The sequence below is a fragment of the Panthera tigris genome, chromosome A1 (assembly GCF_018350195.1).
Source record: "Panthera tigris isolate Pti1 chromosome A1, P.tigris_Pti1_mat1.1, whole genome shotgun sequence".
NCBI classification, from domain to species: domain Eukaryota; kingdom Metazoa; phylum Chordata; class Mammalia; order Carnivora; family Felidae; genus Panthera; species Panthera tigris.
The window spans coordinates 6,274,944-6,295,340 of NC_056660.1; the positions used below are offsets into that span (position 1 = coordinate 6,274,944).

At 42.8% G+C, this 20,397-nt stretch overlaps 1 protein-coding gene across 4 annotated transcripts in view; it reads left to right on the forward strand.

The window, feature by feature from the left end:
• Positions 1-20,397, forward strand: part of WASF3 (WASP family member 3) — a 133,223-nt gene that overhangs the window by 49,886 nt on the left and 62,940 nt on the right. For 3 of the 4 annotated variants that reach the window (XM_042987349.1, XM_042987614.1, XM_042987408.1), the window contains one exon: positions 10,316-10,412. The gene's annotated coding sequence lies outside the window, so the exon portion shown is untranslated. Of the gene's footprint in view, positions 1-10,315; positions 10,413-12,345; positions 12,496-20,397 lie in introns of all 4 variants that reach the window. The other variant, XM_042987477.1, reaches the window with a different exon arrangement.

The following is a 20,397-nucleotide window of genomic DNA, read 5'->3' on the forward strand; positions in this document are numbered from 1 at the left end:
ATGCACAGGGTCCCCGGTGGGTAGAAGTTTATGGACCCATTTGTTATATTGGCTGGTACTATAATTTATCCTGGCGTGGGGTGGGGGGGGGTGGGAACGGGGGAAATGACTGAAGGTACTTGTTGAATGGCACGTGAAATCTTTCTGTCGGGTTTAGTGTTACATAGCCAGCTTGGAAATATATTTGGATTTGGGGATATGTAAAGATTGTCATGGGAATGAAGAAAAAAAAAAAAGCCTCTGCAATGCAGCACTTACATCTGCTGTTTCCATCTGATAATGCACAGATTTCCCAAGTACTTTGGTGCGGTTAGGTAAGAATTCTCTTTTTCCAAACGGAAGAGTCAGCATAGTTAATGAAGCCGAATGGTAATCCTGATTTGCTTATGATCTGTTTGGTTTCCAACAGGATGTTGATTGCTGACGGGGCTGCCCTAATGTTTAGGATGAGTTTGAAGAGGAAGGATATAAGGTCAAGGGGAGTTAAGAGTCACTGCCGCGGGTACCCGTGTTACTTTCGTCTTTCTCTCGAAATAGCCGTGGACATGCCGAATCCAGGTGCAAACTAAAGATAAAAAATAAGGCAATATCCCTCTCCTGACCGCTCATACATAGGAGGCTCAGCAGGTCCCTGTGTAGGGGCCTGCACGGTATCTGTGGCAGTGGGTTTGCTGTGGTTGATAGGATGGGTTCGAAAGTCAGGGTCAGGAGAACCCAGGCGGGGCTGGAACTTAGGAATCCTGGCGTGAACAGAAAGCAGGTGAATATGGGAATCAAGGCAGGTCACATCAAGGAGATAAAAAACCCAGACAGGCAGCCGGTGAATGAGGACCTCAGGAGCTTACGAAACTGAGCAGTCAGTCGGAAACCAGGGCAGTTTATAGTTACAGGAGAGCAGAAGAGACTCAAACCTGTTCAAGAGGAGAGCAGCTTTAATCACTGTTAAGAAAGCCTCTTTTTTTATTTATTTATGATGGCCTGGGAACGGCTTCCGGGATTTTCTAATCTAGTTGCAAGTGATGCCGTAGTTGGGAAGTAGGAGAAGAGAGACTTTGTCTACTCGATGATTCTTTGATAGGTGGTGCGATAAAAAATAGTTCAGTGTCTGCCCTTCATGTACATGATTCTAGACACTAAGAAATATAAGATTCTCGAGGGGATCCTAATGGAGTTGAGAAGACAACAGGTGGATCCCAAGGTCAACCACAATGGGAAGTAGATGCGTTGGGGAACACCCGGGTAGTACTCTCCTTGAACTTTGTTGGAGTTGGAGGGAAGGGGTGACCTGGCAAGGCTGGGGCGGGGGAGGGTCCAGGAAGCCTGGTGAAGGTAACAGAGTGTGTCCTTGCAGGAGCTGAGTTTGGAATACAAAGTGGGATTAAAGGTGAGGAGGATGGGGGTGAGCGGCCCTCCCACCTTCATGTGCTGTGTCAGTTTTTGAACTGGTTCCCTAATTTGTAAAATGGAAGTAATTCCTACCTTTCCCGTTTGCGTGAGGGTTATTGTGGAGATTATGTATGTGACGTGATTCATGTGAAAGCACTTTGTAAATGGCACCATGGGTTCAAATGTAGGTTGTTATTAATAATTGCCATTTGTGGGGTGCCTGGGTGGCTCAGTCGGTTAAGCGTCCCAACTCTCGATTTCGGCTCAGGTCACGATCTCACGGTTCGTGAAATTGAGCCCCGTGTGTTGCTGACAGCACGGGGGCCAGCTGGGGATTCTCTCTCTCTTCTCTCTCTGCCTCTTCCCTGCTCGCACGTGCTCTGTCTCTCTCAAAATAAATAAATAAACATTAAAAAAAAATAATGGCCATTTGCAGTAGGAGAGCCTGTTGGAACACGGCTGGGCTTTGTTTCAATTCATCTATCACATGTAAATGACATTGCATTCTTCAATCAAAGGTGTTTCATGAAGGTCATGATTAAATGTAAAGGGACAGGAGCTGTTTTTAAGCAAGGTTAGTTTATGTCTGAGATTTCATGTTAAGCTTATAAATGCATAATTAATATTGAAAATTAATGTTTAACGTGCATCTGAAGTGTTTTACGTTTTTGGTTAATAAAAAGAGGAGATATATTTCAAGAGTAAGTTACTGAGCTGTGAAAAAATAGAAGTCCATTTAGTAGCAAAATTACATGATGCTTCTCATTCTACATTCTGAAACAGACTATTTTTAGCATCTCTTTGAATCAGTGATGAATTCCAATTACAGGATTCAGTAATTAAAGCAGAGAAAAATATATAACATCGTTTAGGCAAGAAAATCTTTCACTTGAGTTGGATCTGTTTCAAGTTTTAAGCCATTATGTTCAGGGGCCTCCCCGGAATCATTGATTTGTCATCTTTGTGGGGTCACAAGCAACAGGAAAAGTGCCAGAACATCAGCCAAGGACAAAGTGTCCCACTTTTAAGAAAAGGAGTTTAAAAAATTCTGCGATTCTGGGATGTCTCAGCGGGTGCGTGTGTTGTGTCTCTGTTGTCCGCAGAATTCCGGAAGAAAACTTCAGGGGCCCCTCGGCCTCACCCTGTTTTCCCTCCCTCCTATGGTCAGCCCACTCCCCGACCAGGACCTCTGTCCCTCTGTCCCCTGCATCTGTCCTGCCTGCTCCTTTCTTCCTTCCAATCTCTGGCTGCTTCTGAGTGTCTCGAAAGAAAACGGCATGATGGTACCACTCCACATTTGTATTTAATGGTTGTAGATTGTCCCATAATGTTGCCAAACAGCTTTTAAAAAGCTTGTTCCTAGTCAGCGATCTTTCCTCAAGCCGGAAGCCTTATTTTATCTCTAGCCAGTTATTATTTATCTTTTTATGCCCCTTGCACAAAAGCTCATTAACCATTTGGCTGAATTGAAACACGTGTTCTGTTGACCCCAATTCTCCTCTTTGCTTGGGTAAAGCCCAGCACTGAAGGTGGTGACCCACGGGGACAATACAGGGTCACTAGACACAAGCAAGTCCAACTTTCCCGGTCAAAGTAGGTCAGGAAGAGGCATCGCGATTTTTTTTTTTTAACCTAGGCATTCAAGAAAATTCACTTATTTGGCAAATGATTTTTGAGTGTGGGCCGTGTGCCAAGCACTGAGCTAGGTCCTAAGAATTTTAAAATGAAAATGAAAAAATGTTCATAGTGAAGAGTTCAGTTAGGGGTCAAAAGTGTTGGGGCTCACAGGTGGCTGTCTGGGGCCAGACCTCTCTGCCATGAGCATTAAAAACATGACAAATTGAAAATAAAAAAAACTTAACATTTGCATTAGGCAGAAATGTCATACAACTCGATAATCCGTTTTTCCCCTTTGAAATCGGATGCTGTTTATCGTGAATTTCTGAACATTTCAACCTCGAAATTCTTTTTTTTTTTTTTTAAACTCCTGTTTTTTAATGTTTGTTTATTTTTGAGAGAGTGAGAGACCAGGGGAGGAGCAGAAGGAGAGGGAGACACAGAATCCGAAGCAGGCTCCAGGCCCCGAGCTGCCAGAACAGAGCCTGACACGGGGCTCGAACTCAGGAGCTGAGAGATCATGACCTGAGCCCAAGTTGGACACTTAACAGACTGAGCGACCCAGGCGCCCCTCATATTTTTCTTAATCCTGTTTGCACATCTCCTTAAATAATTATTTTATAAAATGTCTATAGTTGGTAAGTTTCATAAGGCTTTTATGACTTAACATCATTTTTAAAATTTTTTTTAACGTTTATTTATTTTTGAAGGAGAAAGAGACAAGAGCACAAGTGAGGGAGGGGCAGAGAGAGAGGAAGACACAGAATCCGAATTAGGCTCCAGGCTCCGAGCTGTCGGCACCGAGCCCTACGCGGGGCTCAAGCGGGGCTCGAGCTCACAAAACGGTGAGATCATGACCTGAGGTGCATTCTGTTGTGATAATTGTAGTTCAGGAAGTTTAAGCCCAAATAACCTGCCCGGAGTCTTGGAGTGTGTGAGTGGGGAAGTCGGTTGGAGTCAGTTCCGGCTTGAGGGCCCCCCCGCACCCTGGCATCCTGCATGGCGCCTCTGGTTGGTGGGGGTGGAGAAGGGAGAAGGGAGAAGGGGACGCTACCGGGAAGCCGAACGATGCTTTGCAGGGGGCCCTGAGTCGGCCCAGTAGGAGAGCCAGTAACCGTGGAGAGGCAGGTGTGAAGAAAGGCAGGGGTGGACGGGTCGGGGCCCCATCGCAACTTGAGAGACGTGGAGGAGGCCACCCTGCCAAAGGGCTGCCTGGGAATCGAGCTCCGGAGGGGTGGGCCAGTCCTGAGCAGGAGTGTGCCCGGCGTGGCGGCGGCATCCGGAAGAGAAAACCGGTGGAGCAGACTGGCAGGCTGGCCGCCTTAAGGGGAGGGGTGTGCTGCCTCCCTCGGGCGGCATCTGGTGTGTGGTGTTCTGGGCACTGCACCTCCCGAAGCACCGGCCAGAGGGCCCCTGGGAGAGGCTGGAGGGACTGGAGCAGTTAACTGTCCCCTCCGATGCTTGGAAGCTGGCAGAGCTGCGGGTGTGGTAGCCTCTGCCTGGGCTCGGCGGGTGGAGCAGAGCATTGGTTCGAGGTTAGGAAGATGCAAGCTTCAACCGAATAGAAAGAAGGCCTCGGGGGCGCCTGGCTGGCTCAGTCCGTTGAGCGTCCGGCTTCGGCTCAGGTCACGATCTCGCGGCTCGTGAGTTCAAGCCCCGCGTGGGGCCCTGTGCTCACAGCTCGGAGCCCGGAGCCTCCTTCGGATTCTGCGTCTCCCTCTCTCTCTGTCCTGCCCCCTCCCCCCCGACTTGTGCTGTGTCTCTGTCTGTCTCTCAAAAATAAATAAATGTTAAAAAAAAAAAAAGAAAGAAAGCAAGCCTCATGTCAAGTAGTGTTTCTTAACGCGTGGGGTTACGAAGTCATGGCTTCCCTCTCCCTGAGCAGCGTTCTAGTAGATGCGTTCACATGGGGGGGGGGGGGGCGGTGCTCTGGACCCCTTCTGACGCTTGCCTGGGAGTTTCCCGTAGCTTCCCTGGAGACGAGCAGGCAGATGCATACTTTTTATTTTGTGAGGAAGCTCTGGATCTGCTGCTCAGGATCCTGACTTCCTCATGATGTCCTGACGCTCCAGCGATGATACGGCATTTATCTTTATATTCCCTTTGCATAGTCTGTGCATCTCAGAAGACAGTAATCAGTCTCGTGGTGTCACTTTGAGCCCCAGGCGGATTTGAAGGCTTTTCTTGTCTATCGCAGCTGGCACTAGCCTTCTCTTCTCTCATAGTGTGTCACCTGTATCTCTCTTGCCACTTGGCATTTTGAACTTGCGGTGTGGTGTCTTGCCGTGTACGGCCTCACCTTCATCTGACTCATGGCTGTGTTTCTCATGCACAGTAGGAAGAGAGTAAATGTTTGGATGGATCGATGAGTGGTTGATGTGACCCCGATCTTTATCGGGGCTATTCGGTTCCTTGACCATCGTTAGCCCAGAGGTGTGGGCCCGCTGTGGATCTCTGCAGAAGTCATGCTATGTCAGGAATTGATCACTCCTCGTGGTTTCCTGGGTAGTTACGCTGTTCGTTAAGTGAAGGGGAAGAAGATGCTGTCTCACGACCCTCGTATTTAGGTCCGGGGTAAGTCCTTTCTAAATGAACAGATTACTCAAAACCGGGCGAAGTTTTCATCTGCGCTCATCGTTAACGTGGTTTTGTTAATTAACGAATGAAAGTGAACCTAGCAGAGAGTGCGATACACGTAGGTGTTCGGTGGATGGCAGTCGGCTACAGTTATTTTTGTTTTACTCATAGCAATATCTCTTGTGCGGCTTGTTTCACATTTTTTGTGTTTATTTGCTCTTCCCCCCCCCAGATCAAGCTTTCCGGAGGCCAAGACCTTGTCTTGTTACTTAACGTTTTCGCTCTCCCTTCTGCAAAAGAGCCCACTAATACTTTGAATTGAATTGTGGGGCCAGCCAAGCGTGTCCCTGTTGGCTCTGATTTCAGAGACGTAGGACTGTTGTGGCGCTGGGACTTGGGGCACAGGTATCCAGCCCGAGGGGCCAACGAGGGGACGCACAAGACTTCTGTGTTAACCGTGTTGTTACACATACGATTCTAGCTAAAAACACTCATAATAGACATTCTGATGAGATCTGTTTCTCTGAAGCTAACAGAGGCTACCGGTTCTCAGGTGCCCAACAGTCTTGTAAATAGAACTTTGTATGTGAGTGGTTATGAACATGGATGACGTGATCTCATGGAGAGGGAGGAACGTCGAACTGGAGTCTGCTTAATAAGGTAGCACGGGAAAATGCAGCAGGGAAACAGCTATCTGGAACACGCATGGGTATTGTATACCTGCCAGCTTCTCATTTCTGGAAAACTGGAATTCGGAAGCTTAAGAGGGATGGCAAGGACCAAAATAGTAAACAAATCCTAGTACAATCAGATTAGGATAATATTGGCGGATTAACGTTAGTCATTTGGACACAACCTGTTCTCAGGTTTCTGAACAGTATCTGTTTTCGTGTCACAGAGTTATTTATCTCATATTGACTTGGATGTTGTGGATAGCTACGATAAAAGGGCATGTTCCTAGGGACAGCTTTATTATCATTGACCTTTTAAAATGCTCCGTGGGACAAAATGAGGTGTTTCGTGAGATAAATTCAATCCTTTCCCCCAGCAGAGTATAGAGGAATGTAAACTGAATGTCAGCTGAACTGCGTAGGAGGTGAGCGGACTGTAATATATTTGTAATGACCTGAACTCATCATAAAGCTGTTTGGTCCCCTCCTCCTCCCCGCTTCTTTCTGTTTTTAGAAAAGGACACATTTTACGAGACAGTTATTTATCCTGGCTTGATTATCCTGGGTCTGGGATTATTCCCCAAGTTATGACTTGCTGTAATTTCATGATACCATTTTTCTTTCTTCTTTTTCTCTTTTTGTTTTTTTTTTTTTTTATACTGAAGAGCATAAGGAATTTTAATTTAGCAGTATTTCAAGAATTAGACTGAGGTTTGGAGACAGCATGAGTGCATTTTGATATCACCATACTGAAAGCAGTATTTGAAACCTGAAGGAGCAAGGGTGGGTACCTCTTTGATGGGATTTTAGAGGGAGGAGTCCTTCAAGGTCACCCTGTTCCTCTTTTCCTTTGCTGGTTTGTTCACCTATTCAACAAATATCTGAGTGTCTGTATGTCTTTCTCTTGGTATTCCTTTCCCCAGATACTGATGGTAACCCCTCAACTCAGTATCTCAAGCCTGAAGTATTAAGAGCTGCACTGTTGAAGCCGTTAGCTGCTAGCCACGTGTTGCTGTTTAAGTTTGGTTAAAATGAAATAAAATGGCAAATTCAGATTCTCAGCCACACTCACCACATTTCAGGTGCCCCATCAAGTGCTCTATGTGTGGCTGGAGGCTGCCATATTGGATGGTGTTCATCTACAGGACGTTTCCGTCATTGCTGGGGGTTAAGCTGGACCGTGCTGTCTTAGCAGCCCTTGACTCTGCCTTCCGAGAGACATCCCAGCATCCCTTCTGCCTCGTCGCCTGATACCTATGTTTGTCAAGTTCGTCTCCCATCTTATTACTTCAGGTCCGCATCATCTGTCATCTGGATTAAGGCACCTGTGTTACCAGGGCTGCGGTGTCTTCCTGCCGCTCCCTGCCTTGCGCTTTCTTAATACCGTGTGTATATCTTGATCGCATGGAATGCCAATTCCTTTCTTGTGCAGTTTTCTTCTGGTGGACCAAGAGGTTCTTGGGGTTGCGGGATTGGGCTTTGATCTTCCCGGGGTGGGGACACACAGTGCCTGACACGTTACTACAACAGATAACTGTTCATTGAGCAGCTAGAGGGCTGAATGGATTGGTGAAGGAGGCTGTTGCATTCTGAAAGCTAGGCACAGTTGGGCTGCATGGAAGATAGAAAAGGGCGATCGTACTGGGGGGCCATCATGGGCGCAGGCCCATTGGGCGGAAATTAAAGCACAACTGTGCTCCTAGACTGTCGCCACGGAGAGGCAAGCATTTTCAGTACCACTTAGAGCTTAACCATGGGACATAAATAGAATTTGAATTCTGGTGTTGCATATAAATGTGTTTCCCTGCGCTTGCTAATACGACACCTCTAAGTAGAGGTGCTGGCTTTCACGCTTAATAACCTTAAACGGTAGCTTCCGAGGAGTTAAAGATAGGCTCTCCTGTAAAATTAAGCAACACACTCACAAAGCCCAGTTGATTCTTCGAGACTTTTAGGGTTCCTGACTTAGGTTAGACATGGTAGCTGCAGAAGAAGAAAGAAAACTGCATGTGTGCGTGTTCAAAAGGAGGCTGTCCCCTACCGCAGTTCAAAAGAGTGACTGCAGCCAGACAGAACTGCCCTGAGCCCGCTGCTTCCAAGCTGGGTCATCCTGGGCACGTCGCCTTCTGGTCCTCGGTTTCCTCATTTTTTGATGGAGATGGATGTTACCTGCCTTGTGAGGATAAGTTAAAATACCGTGTGACATGTGAGCGCTGTGCTGAATCCTGAGTAAACCATTCACCAAGTGATAGCTAATAGCAGATTAATAGTTACGTAGCATTTCACGCAAATGGGAAAATTCACGGTTGTGTTTCCCAAAGGAAGAATTCACACGTGATTGCGCTCATGCAGGAAACATGCATAGGGGACACTTTCCTTCCCACTTAGCTAGGTAGAACCATCTCTAAAGTGAAGCGCGTGGTTACTTTGAGAATCACGCAAGTAAGATGATCTGGCAGAGGTAAAGTTCGGCCTGGATACTCAGAAACCCAGGGGTGATTCTCCGCGTTTGGAAATAAGGTGATCGCCAGTGGAAACTGCTTGGGAAAAACTCACTTTTCTCTTTCATTCTGCATAACCGAGAGCATGCCGTACAGCTGCTCCTAAGGAAGGAGAAGAAAATCATGTGCTGCTTTTAATTTTAAGTAAGCAAACCAGTGGGACGTGTCTAAATGAGAGTATCATTGAACGATCTCTCTATTTTCCCCGCTTTCAAAGCAGTGGTGACAGTCTCAACTGGGAGGACTCCGCTGGCCGACAGATCATTCATGCACATCCAGAGAATCCTCTTTAGTGGATTTCAAGTTGCTTTCCTCCCGCTCAGACATTGCACACTGCTCCTTCCCTGTGCCTACATGACCTTTGCCTGGCCTCACTCCTCCTGAGGACTCTTTGTCCTCGGAGAAGCTGTTTGATGATATGCTCCACTCCCTTCTGGACTCGCTCTTGCTTTCATGTGACTATCTTATTGTGGCATAATTATCGGTATGTATTGGCCTCTGTGAGTTCTTTGACGAGCATTTCTGTATCTGCAGTGTTTTGAATTTTTTTTTCAACATTTGTTTGCTTATTTTTGAGGGACAGAGAGAGACAGAGCATGAGCAGGGGAGGGGCAGAGAGGGAGACCCAGAATCCGAAGCAGGCTCCAGGCTCCGAGCTGTTGGCACAGAGCCCGACACGGGGCTCGAACTCACAAACCGCGAGATCATGACCCGAGCCGAAGTCGGAAGCTCAACCCGACTGAGCCACCCAGGCACCCCTGTATCTGCAATGTTTAAAGGGACACTTACTCATACAAAATGCTTCGTAAAGTTTTGCTGAATGAATCAATAATGATATTCACTAACTTTTTCTTCTGTGTGTTGTTCCTAAGTAAACCATAACTCTTGTTTGGGTGGGAAACTATACCATACATACTTACTGCTACCTCCTGGCTCTAACACATTGATAATAAACAATATTAGACTGTTCTGTAGTCTTACGGCTCTGAATATCCATTATCCTGGAAACACTTTCTAGACTCGATTGAGCAAGTATTAAATTTGTGTTGTTACTATTTTATTCCCATACATTCTAGTAAAGTATTATAGGTGACCACCAGGATTTCTATTGAATTTAAATATTTTTGTGTGAAAAATTAATACAGGTGCTTTTTTATATGAGAGAGTTCTTGTGTGCATCATCCGTGTTCAGTTCATTGTAGGCATTAACAAAACCTTAAATGTATGTGTGCAGAGCCTATGAACTGAGCGGTTCAGTTGAATAGACTTGTAATATACTTGGCTTTTTGTTTTTCTGCCCTGTAGCTATTCACTGTGATTTCTTGAAGTTAATTTCAGAGTTTATTCCAGGATAGGGAGTTGGAATTATTCAGGAACTCACATACCTTATTAGCTCCTTGCTTAAACTCATTAAAAAAAAAAAACAAAAAACAAAACCTAGTTCTGGGAGTAGCACTCCCTTGATGAAATTGTTGACATGTGAAATTGAAATTTAAAACTTTCTTGAAGACTTGAATGCATTTTACTTACTGTTATTTAATTTTTTTTTTTTTTTTTTTTTAGTTTTAATTCTGATTGCTGTACCATTGATATCTGAGCCAAAGTGGTGATGCGACTACCTGAGGGACATTTCTGCAACCCGTAAGTCAACACTTACACGGTAAGAATGTGTGCCTCTTACACTTAAAGCCATTTAATTTCTGTAACATTATAGTTTAGAATTTTAATTTAAAATAGAATAGTATAAAAGCCATTTAATTTCTGTAACATTATAGTTTAGAATTTTAATTTAAAATAGAATAGTATAAAATAGTCTAAGATTTTAACATATTAAGTATTAATGTATATTAACATAAAAATTAACAGCAGATAATATTTTGGCGCTTTAGATCCTAATCAACAGTTGGATTTGAAAGAGAAAAATATAACTTGGTCTATCAATTTCATGTTAATTTTTGTGTGAAAAACACACTGCTATATAGTTTATGACTAAACTGGGGTCTCACTTTCCTCCCTACATGTTTTGCCCGTTTACTTGTTATTTCCTGGGGTTTAACCAGTTCTTTATTATCTGAATCTTGTTAATAATGAATGGATAGGAGATGTCAAGATAATCAAACCGAAACCTAGTTGGCATTTACCACAACTTACTTTGAACTAAAGTGGTGTTGATTCTAACGGTGGCTAAAATGAGGTTTTGAATTATTTAGGGATTTAAATGATCTGTATTCCTCTGTCTTCAAGGGATAATTCAAGAGGAATGAGACACGGCCAACCAGGAAGGAGAGTTAGTCCTTTGAGCTGCATTTTCCTTGTACTGAGTGTCTGTAATTTGTTTTATAGAGTTGTAAAAAGCAAATGAGATGATCTATGTGAAACTGTCCTTTTCTTCCTTTTTTTTTGGAAGGGTAGGGGGAGAATAACAAAAAGTCTTGATTTTGACGTGGGATTTAGAGAGAACACACTGTTCTTCTATCCTCTAAGTTTTTTTAATGTTTTTTTTTGAGAGAGAGAGAGAGACAGAGTGCGAGTGGGGGAGGGGCAGAGAGAGAGAGAGAGAGAGAGAGAGACACACACACACACACACACACACACACACACACACACACAGAATCTGAAGCAGGCTCCAGGCTCTGAGCTGTCAGCACAGAGCCGGACACAGGGCTTGAACTCATGAACCGCAAGATCATGACCTGAGCCAAAGTCGGATGCTTAAAAAACGTAGGATGCTTTTTTTTTTTTTTTTTTTTAATGTTGCTCTTCATATCCTTTAGAGGAAAGGGTACTGGAAGACCCGATCTCCAGTTTGGTCTCAGTTTGACTGTGGGCATGTCGTTTCATTAATTTACAATCAGAAAATTGAATTTGATTTCCATACTTTCACCTCACAGGTGACTTCTCACGAGTATGTCTGTGTTTTTTGACTGCAATGAAACTAAGCTGGAAATCAGTATCAGCTTATCTGTGAAATCTCCAAGTATTTTGAAATTAAATACCACATTCTAGAAATCCCATGGGTCAAAGAGGAAGTCGCAAAGGAAATTAGAAAATATTTTGAACTGAAGCACCTGGGTGACTCAGTCGGTTAAGTGTCCGACTTCAGCTCAGGTCATGATCTCATCTCATGGTTGGTGAGTCTGAGCCCTGGATCGGGCCCTGTGCTGACAGTACAGAGCCCGCTTTGGATCTCCTGTCCCCCCGCTCTCTCTGCTCCTTCTTCACTGGTTCTCTCTCTGTATCTCAAAATAAAAATAAACTTAAAGAAAATATTTTGAATTGAGTGAAAATGAAAATACAACACATCTAAATTTATGGGATGCACCTAAAACAGTACTTCTAGGGGAAATTCACAGTGCTAAAGGCTTCTGTTGGGAAACAGAAGTTTTAAAACAAAAATCTAAGCCTTCACCTTACGAAATTAGAAGGCAAAGAGCAAATTAAATGCAGAACAAGCAGAGAAGATACGAAAGATAAGAGCAGAATTCATTGAAACAGAAAACAGAAAAACTAATCAGTGAAACCAAAAGCTGTTTGTTTTTTTTTTTTTTTTAATGAGATCAATAAAATTGATAAACTTGTAGTTTTTCTCTCAGGAAAAAAGAGAGAGAAGGCAGAAATTTCTGATATCAGAAGAGAGAGACCATCAATGTAGATTCTACAAAAGGAAGTTAAAGAGAATATTATGAGCCACTTAATATATTTGATTATTTAGATAAATGGACATACTTCCTCAGAGACACAAGGTACTTAACCTTACTCAAGAAGCAGCAGATAATCTGCATAGCTCTTTATTCAAGAAATGGAATTTGTAGTTAAAAACCCTCCCCCAGAAAGAAAGCTGTACGCCCAAATGGTCTACTGGTGAATTCTACCAACCTATTAAGAAAGAAATAATACCAATTATATACAAAATCTTTAGAAAATAGAAGGAATGGAACACTGATTTATTTTATGAGGCCGTTATTACTCGGATATAAAAAACAAAGACATTTCTCAACAAAATATTAGCAAATTGATTAAAGTTTATATAAAAAAGATGATACATCATGCCAAAGTACCATTTATTCCAGAAATGCAGGATTGGTTCTTCATTTGAAAATCCGTCATATAATTCACAGTATCAAGAAATTAAGCAGAATTTTTAAAACCTGTATAACCATCTTAATAGATACAGAAAGAGCATTTGATACTATTTATCATTTATTCACGATAAAAACTCAGAACAGTAGAAATAGAAGGGAGCTTTTTCAAGTTGATAAAGGTGTCTGTGAAAGACCTACAGCTAAGAATTATAATTATTGATGAAAGACTTCATGTTTTTGCCTGATTTTAGCTCACTCACCGTTCTTTTTATTTTTGGGACAGAGAGAGAGCATGAACGGGGGAGGGGCAGAGAGAGAGGGAGACACAGAATCGGAAACAGGCTCCAGGCTCCGAGCCATCAGCCCAGAGCCTGACGCGGGGCTCGAACTCACAGACCGCGAGATCGTGACCTGGCTGAAGTCGGACGCTTAACCGACTGCGCCACCCAGGCGCCCCTCACTCACCGTTCTTACTCAGAATTGTCCTAGTCAGTGCAGTAAAGCAAAATCAAAAACAAAAACACACATGTATATATCCATATACATATACACATATATATACACACACACATATGTGTATATGTAACATGTATTATATATAATATATGTAATACATATATAATATAGATGAAAAATAGATAAAATATATATGTATAAATATATATATGAAAAAAATACATCTATATGAAAAATTAAGGTCCTATGGCAAGGGACCTGAGAAATGAGCTTCTAGCCTTCTAGCCTCTGATACAGGGAAGGGGACAGAGGAGGTGGGACTAAATGTTAATACCAGTAGACCGTATTTATTACATTTTGGTTTCTGTGATCATGATGTAAAAATCATAAGAACAAGGCCACATTTATATGACTTGTGGTTTTAAGTTACTGTTTTCTCTGGAGTCAAAAGTCAGCATAATCTGTTGAGGGAGCTGTGGTTCAGCATTTTCTTCTTTCTGTTAATCTAGCCAGAAAGCTTTGTGTAGTACTTGAAAGTTATGCCTTGGTTTCACCTTCATTACATAACTTACTCTTTGGTTTAACGAAAAAGACTGACACAGTACTAAGATGTTCTCTTAAATTCTAAGAGGGCATATAGAATTACTTGTTGAATCCGTTACAACTATCATATATCTTTGGATGAGTTAAAATTATTTTGTATGCTTGTTGTACATATCTTAGAATTTGTTGACATGTTTTGCATAATAACGTAAGCCACATATTACGCCTGTTGATTTCTGTTAAGTAATTTCCATATACATACTTTTATGATGGGTGGCAGTTAAGAATTGAGGGAACCCTGAGTCCTTGTCCCATCTGCCTGTTGGCAGACCGTTGTATGGCAAGACATTGTGTCTGTGGATGGTGTTACTGGAATCATTTCTAAGTCTCTTGCAATCAAATAGTTTCTCAGCCTTAGTGGAATGCTTATAAATGTAAACAAATATTTAATAACTGCATGCATTTCCATTTTAATTACAGTTGACCCTTGAACGGTGCAACAGTTAGGGGCGCTGACTTCTGCACAAATCCACATACAACTTTTGATTCCGCCCCCCCCCGCCCCCCCCCCGCAGAAAAAAACTTAACTACTGGTAGTCTTGACTAGAAGCCTTCCCAATGATATAAATAGGTGATTAACATATATTTTGTATATTATATGTATTATATACCGTATTCTTACAATAAAGTAAGTTAGAGAAAAAATGTTATTAAGAAAATCATAAGGAAGAGAAAATACATTTACAGTAGTGCACTATATTAATTGAAAAAAATCCACTTATAGGTGGACTATGCCATTCAAACCCATGCTGTCCAAAGGTCAGCTGTACCTGTTATCGGCCATATCAGTTGGCATGGCAGAGTGGCATAGTAGAGGGAGTGTAAGTTTAGGAGTTAACAGAAAAATTTGGGGTTCAGATGCTAAAAACATACAGGCTCTACGCTTTTGAGCAAAATCCACTTCAATCCTTGATCCCCATTTCCCTCCTCTGTAGAAGGAGGATAATCTTGACAAGCTGCTTGAAAATATTAAAAATAATACCCAGAGCTTCTAGCAGACAGTGGGTGCTCAAACGGTGATGCTAACAGAGGATCTTACTTGCAGAAATGTTATAAGACTTCGGTATCTGACAGAGCTGGTTTTGAATTGGATTGGAAGAATTAATATTTAAAAAATGCCTATACTACACAAAGCATTGCACAGATGCAGTGCAATCCCTATCAAAATTCCAATGGTATTTTTCACAGAAATAGAACCTGATTTTAAAATTCTCATGGAACCGTGAAAGATCCTGGATAAGCCAAAGCAGTCTTGAGAAAGAGGAGCAAAGCTGGAGGCATCACGCTCCCTGATTTCAAGCTATATTGGAAAGTGATCGTATTTGAAACATTATGGCACTGGTATAAAAGCAGACACACAGATCAATGGAAAAGAAGAGAGAGCCTGAAAATAAACCCAGACATATGTGGTCAATTTATGACAGAGGAGCCAAGAATATTCAATGGGACAGTCTCTTCAATTAATGGTGCTGGGAAAACCGAACAGCTACATGCAAAACAATGAAACTGGACTGCTGCGTCTACAGCATACACCAAACTTAACTCAAAGGGGATTAAAGACTTAAATGTAAGACCCAAATCCGTAGAAGTTCTAACAAGAAAGTATAGGTGGTCTCGGCGATGAGTTTTTGGATCTGAACTTCAAAAGCAAGGGCAACAAAAGCAAAAATAAACAAGTGGGACTACATCACACTAAAAAGCTTCTGCACAGCAAAGGAGATCATCAAGAAAACGAAAAGGCACATCACTGAATGGGAGAAAATATTTGCAACTCTTGTCTCCGATAAGGGGTTCATATTCAGGATATATATAAAAAAGCCATACAACTCAATAGTAAGAAAAATCTGGCAAAAAAGGGACAGAAGATCTGAACAGATAGTTTTTCAAAGAAGACATCTGGATGGGCAAGCAGGTATGTGAAAAGATGTGCAATATCACTGATCAGGGGAACGCGTATCAAAACCGTAATGAGCTAGCCCCTCACACCTATTAGAATGGCTGTTATCAGAAAGACAGGATGAGGTGAGGATACAGAAAAGAAGGAACTCTTGTGCACTGCTGGTGGGAATGTAAATTGGGGCAACCACTATGAAAAGCAGTATGGAGGTTCCTCAAAAAGTTACAAGTAGAGGGGCGCCTGGGTGGCGCAGTCGGTTAAGCGTCCAACTTCAGCCAGGTCACGATCTTGCGGTCCGTGAGTTCGAGCCCCGCGTCGGGCTCTGGGCTGATGGCTCGGAGCCTGGAGCCTGTTTCCGATTCTGTGTCTCCCTCTCTCTCTGCCCCTCCCCCGTTCATGCTCTGTCTCTCTCTGTCCCAAAAATAAATAAAAAACGTTGAAAAAAAAAAATTAAAAAAGTTACAAGTAGAACTCCCATATGATTCAGCAGTTCCACTTCTGAATATTTATCCGACGAAAACGAAAACACTAATTTGAAAAGGTATCTGTACCCCCATGTCATTGCATTTTCGATAGTCCAAGATATGCAGACAGCTTACGTGTCCATCAGTGGATGAATGGATAAAGATGTGATATATGGAAACCAGAATGGAATATTCAGCCATAAACGATAATAAAACATTACCATTTCTAAGTACATGAATGGACCTTGAGGACATTATGCTAAGTGAGGTAAATCAGAGAAAGACAGATACTGTATGATTTCACTTATATGTGGAATTAAAAAACAAAAACAGGGGCGCCTGGGTGGCATGTTGGTTGAGCATCGACTCTGGCTCAGGTCATGATCTCCCAGTTCACGAGTTCGAGCCCCGTGTCGGGCTCTGTGCCGACAGCTCAGGGCCTGGAGCCTGCTTCATTCAGATTCTGTGTCTCCCTCTCTCTCCGCTGTTCACGCTGCTCTGTCCTTCTCTTTCTCTCTCTCTCAAAAATAAATAAATATTAAAAAATTAAAAAAAAACACAAAACCACCCAGGGTTATAGATGCAGAGAGCAGATTGGTAGTTGCCAGAGGTGAAAGGTCAAGGGTGGGGGAAAATGGGTGAAGGGTTCACAAGGTGCAGACTTCCAAATATAAAATAAATAAGTCCTGGGAATGTAATGTACAGCACGGTGACTATAGTTAGAATATTGTATTGCATATTTGAAAGTGGTCAAAACAGAGTAGATCTTAAAAGTCCCCATCACAAGAAAAAAAATGTAATTATATATGGCGACGGATGTTACCTTATTGTGATGATTATTTTACAGTATATGTAAATTTCAAATCACTGCGTTGTACACCTGAAACTAATACAGTTGACCTTTGAACACAGGGGTTCAAGGTTAGGGGTGCCGACCCCCCAACACAGTAAAAAAATCTGCATATATAACTTTTGACTGTCCAGAAACTTTACTAATAGCCTGTTGTGGATTGGAAGCCTCACTGATAACATAAACAGTTGATTAACACATACTTTGTATGTTGTATGTATTAGGTAACTGCATTCTTACAATAAAGGAAGCAAGAGAAAAGTCAGTGTTACTAGGAAAATCATAAGGAGAGAAAATACGTTTACAACACTATACCGTATTTATAAACAAACAAAACCGTGTATAACTGCGCAGTTCAAACCTGTGTCGTCCAAGGGTCAACTAACTATATAATGTTATAGCTCAATTAAAAAAAAGAAAAAAGACTGGCATCTGACAGAATCCTTTTTTCTTTACTTTGCTTTTTCCTTTTGGTTTTGAATTTAAGTTCTTCTGCTTGCTTTTCAAGCCTTGATCTCTTTTTCTTTCAGTTGGGCGCAGTACCAGCCTGTAAAGTGGTAGAGTGGACATAAATGACATAATGCATACAAATGCTTACGTACGCAAATGTTCCCATTTGTCATCTGTAACCGGTTCACTACCATTAGCCTTTTGACTTGGTTTCTTTGGTTGGTTTTTTATAAAGTTACCCCAAAACCCTGCCTGCTCCTTTTGACGGCGCTCGTGACTTACTTGCTGGAATACGTTCCAAAGAATGAAGTTGATAGGTTGCCAGATTTATTAAATTTTTTTTTTTTCATTTATTTTTGGGACAGAGAGAGACAGAGCATGAACGGGGGAGGGGCAGAGAGAGAGGGAGACACAGAATCGGAAACAGGCTCCAGGCTCCGAGCCGTCAGCCCAGAGCCCGACGCGGGGCTCGAACTCACGGACCGCGAGATCGTGACCTGGCTGAAGTCAGACGCTTAACCGACTGCGCCACCCAGGCGCCCCGATAGGTTGCCAGATTTGATGGTTGGAGACCAGGTGCCTAGGTTGCAGATTTCAGAAGTTTTACTATCTCGTATTTCTCTGAATGCTTTCATGGCCCAAACAATTGGGAATAGTTAACTAAAAGAGCCATGTAATTGTTCTTAATTTTCTTTCATGAGCACAGTTTCCAGTTGCCAAAACTACTGCCATCAGGATGCTTTTGTTTCTAAAAACACAGGAACTCATGGTTAGTAGCATGTATGCTAAGGAACAGTTGGTAGGTTCTACAGCTTTATTGCTATTTTAATTTTATCTCATTTTATTGTGTTCATTCATGTGAAATTACCAACATTTTGGCTGTTAAGACCAGCAAGAGTGGTGATTTCATACGGTTCAACTTGCTGTTTCGGGGTAAGGTGACAATGTGTGCAATTGGCAAATTCCCTAATTTTGTAGCTTATAATTTGTTGTTGCCTCTAAAAACATAAGTTTTAATTCATTTGGAGTCTGTAAATTTGTTTGGTGAAGGTCATTCTCACATGCACAAGAGGAAGGTAGAGAAAAGTGGTAACTTGTTTCTTAACAACAACAAAAAAGGAGATGCTAATTTTTGAGGAGACTTTAAATTTATGGTTAACTGGATCATTAGAAGCAAAAACTAGGGGTGCCTGGGTGGTTCAGTCAGTTAAGCATCCGACTCTTGATTTTGGCTCAGGTCATGATCTCGGGGTCATGAGATCGAACCCCGAGTTGGGCGTTGTGCTGGATGGGCAAGGCTCTTGCTTCTCTCTCCCTCTCTCTCTGCCCCTCCCCAACTAGCATGCACGCACACATGTGCTCTCTCTCAAAAAAAAAAAAAAAATCTAAACCTTGAGGTCACAGGTGATACCAGGTAAATTCTGAGTACCTCACAATTTTTCTTGAATTTTTTAAAAAAATACTTACTTATTTTAGGGAGAGCGCAAGTGGAGGAGGGACAGAGAGAGGGGGACAGAGGATCCGAAGCAGGCTCTGTGCCGACAGGCTTGACGGGAGCGAGCCAGATGTGGGGCTCGAACTCAACTAACCGTGAGATCATGACCTGAGCCACCCAGGCGCCCCCTTCTTGAGTTTTAAAAAATTCTTTGACATCAGCACCGTTCAGAAAGTCATGTCTTTGGCAAGTGATAAAATGCTGTTGATGGTTTTAGCTTCTGAGTGTTTATTGACGTAGTTTATGTTATTAAAACAAGGCTAATTTCGCTTAACTTTTTTAACATTGTGTTCATAAAATGTGTGTAGGTCGCCTGTTGATTACACCTTGAATAAGGAGCTGGCGATTTTGGTTTGAAAGAGCATTAACGTGTAACAGGTACTTCACGTGGGTTATAGGTTATAGTATCATGCTAAATAGCGTATGAGCACGTCATGTTCACCACAGTGTGGTACTGATAAATGGCTTCTTCCTCTTGCTGTCCAATTAAAGTGAAAAGGAGGTGGTTAAAGGTAGTTAGTTGGTCAAGTGAGCATTTATTTGCTGAAGAGGAACAATATCTAGGGACGCCTGGGTGGCTCAGCTGGTTAAGCGTCCGACACTTGATCTCAGGGCTCAGGGAATGATCTCATGGTTTGTGAGGTCGCCTCACCCCGGGCTCTGTGCTGAGCGCGGAGCCTGCTTGGGATTCTCTGTCTCCTTCTTTGTCTGCCCCTCACCCCCTCGGAAAATAAATTAATAAACTTAAAAAAAAAATAGGCATAGTATCCAGTGTTTGCATTCTGCTTTATGGTTTTCAGTGCGTCTTCAGCTGGGCCTTCTCATCGCAGCCCTTTCAGGCCACCGGGCAGATGTTCTGGCTGCTGTGTGTTAACTAAGGACTTGGGTGTAGTGGGGTTTCAGTGACTCCCACAGGCCTCTCCGCTCCTGAGGAACCGGGGCTTCTGCTCGTGTGGCTTGTTTGGCTGTGCTGGAGAGAGAGGCCCCTGGAGGAGAGCCAGCCGTGCTCAGACTGTGGCACACTCCCTGATGAGGTTGGTGAGGCAGATTCCCTTCAGGTGAAGGAATTCTGTAGGAGGAGAACTTTCCTTAGGGAACTGAGCTCATTTCTGTTTATTATGCCACTAACCGGCCCTTTGTAAATACTCTTGGAGCGGTGGCCTACCTGCTAAATTTATCGCTTATGTCTGTTTCTTCTGCCGTGATGTTTAGTCCTGTGTCTGTGGCCAACAATAGAGTTGTCTCTACTAGGCCGTCGTGTTAGAACCTAAGCGGTGAAAAAATATTCAGTGATCTCCCAATTAGTTTTCCGCCCTTATCTCTTGTTCGCCTCCACTGATTGATTTTG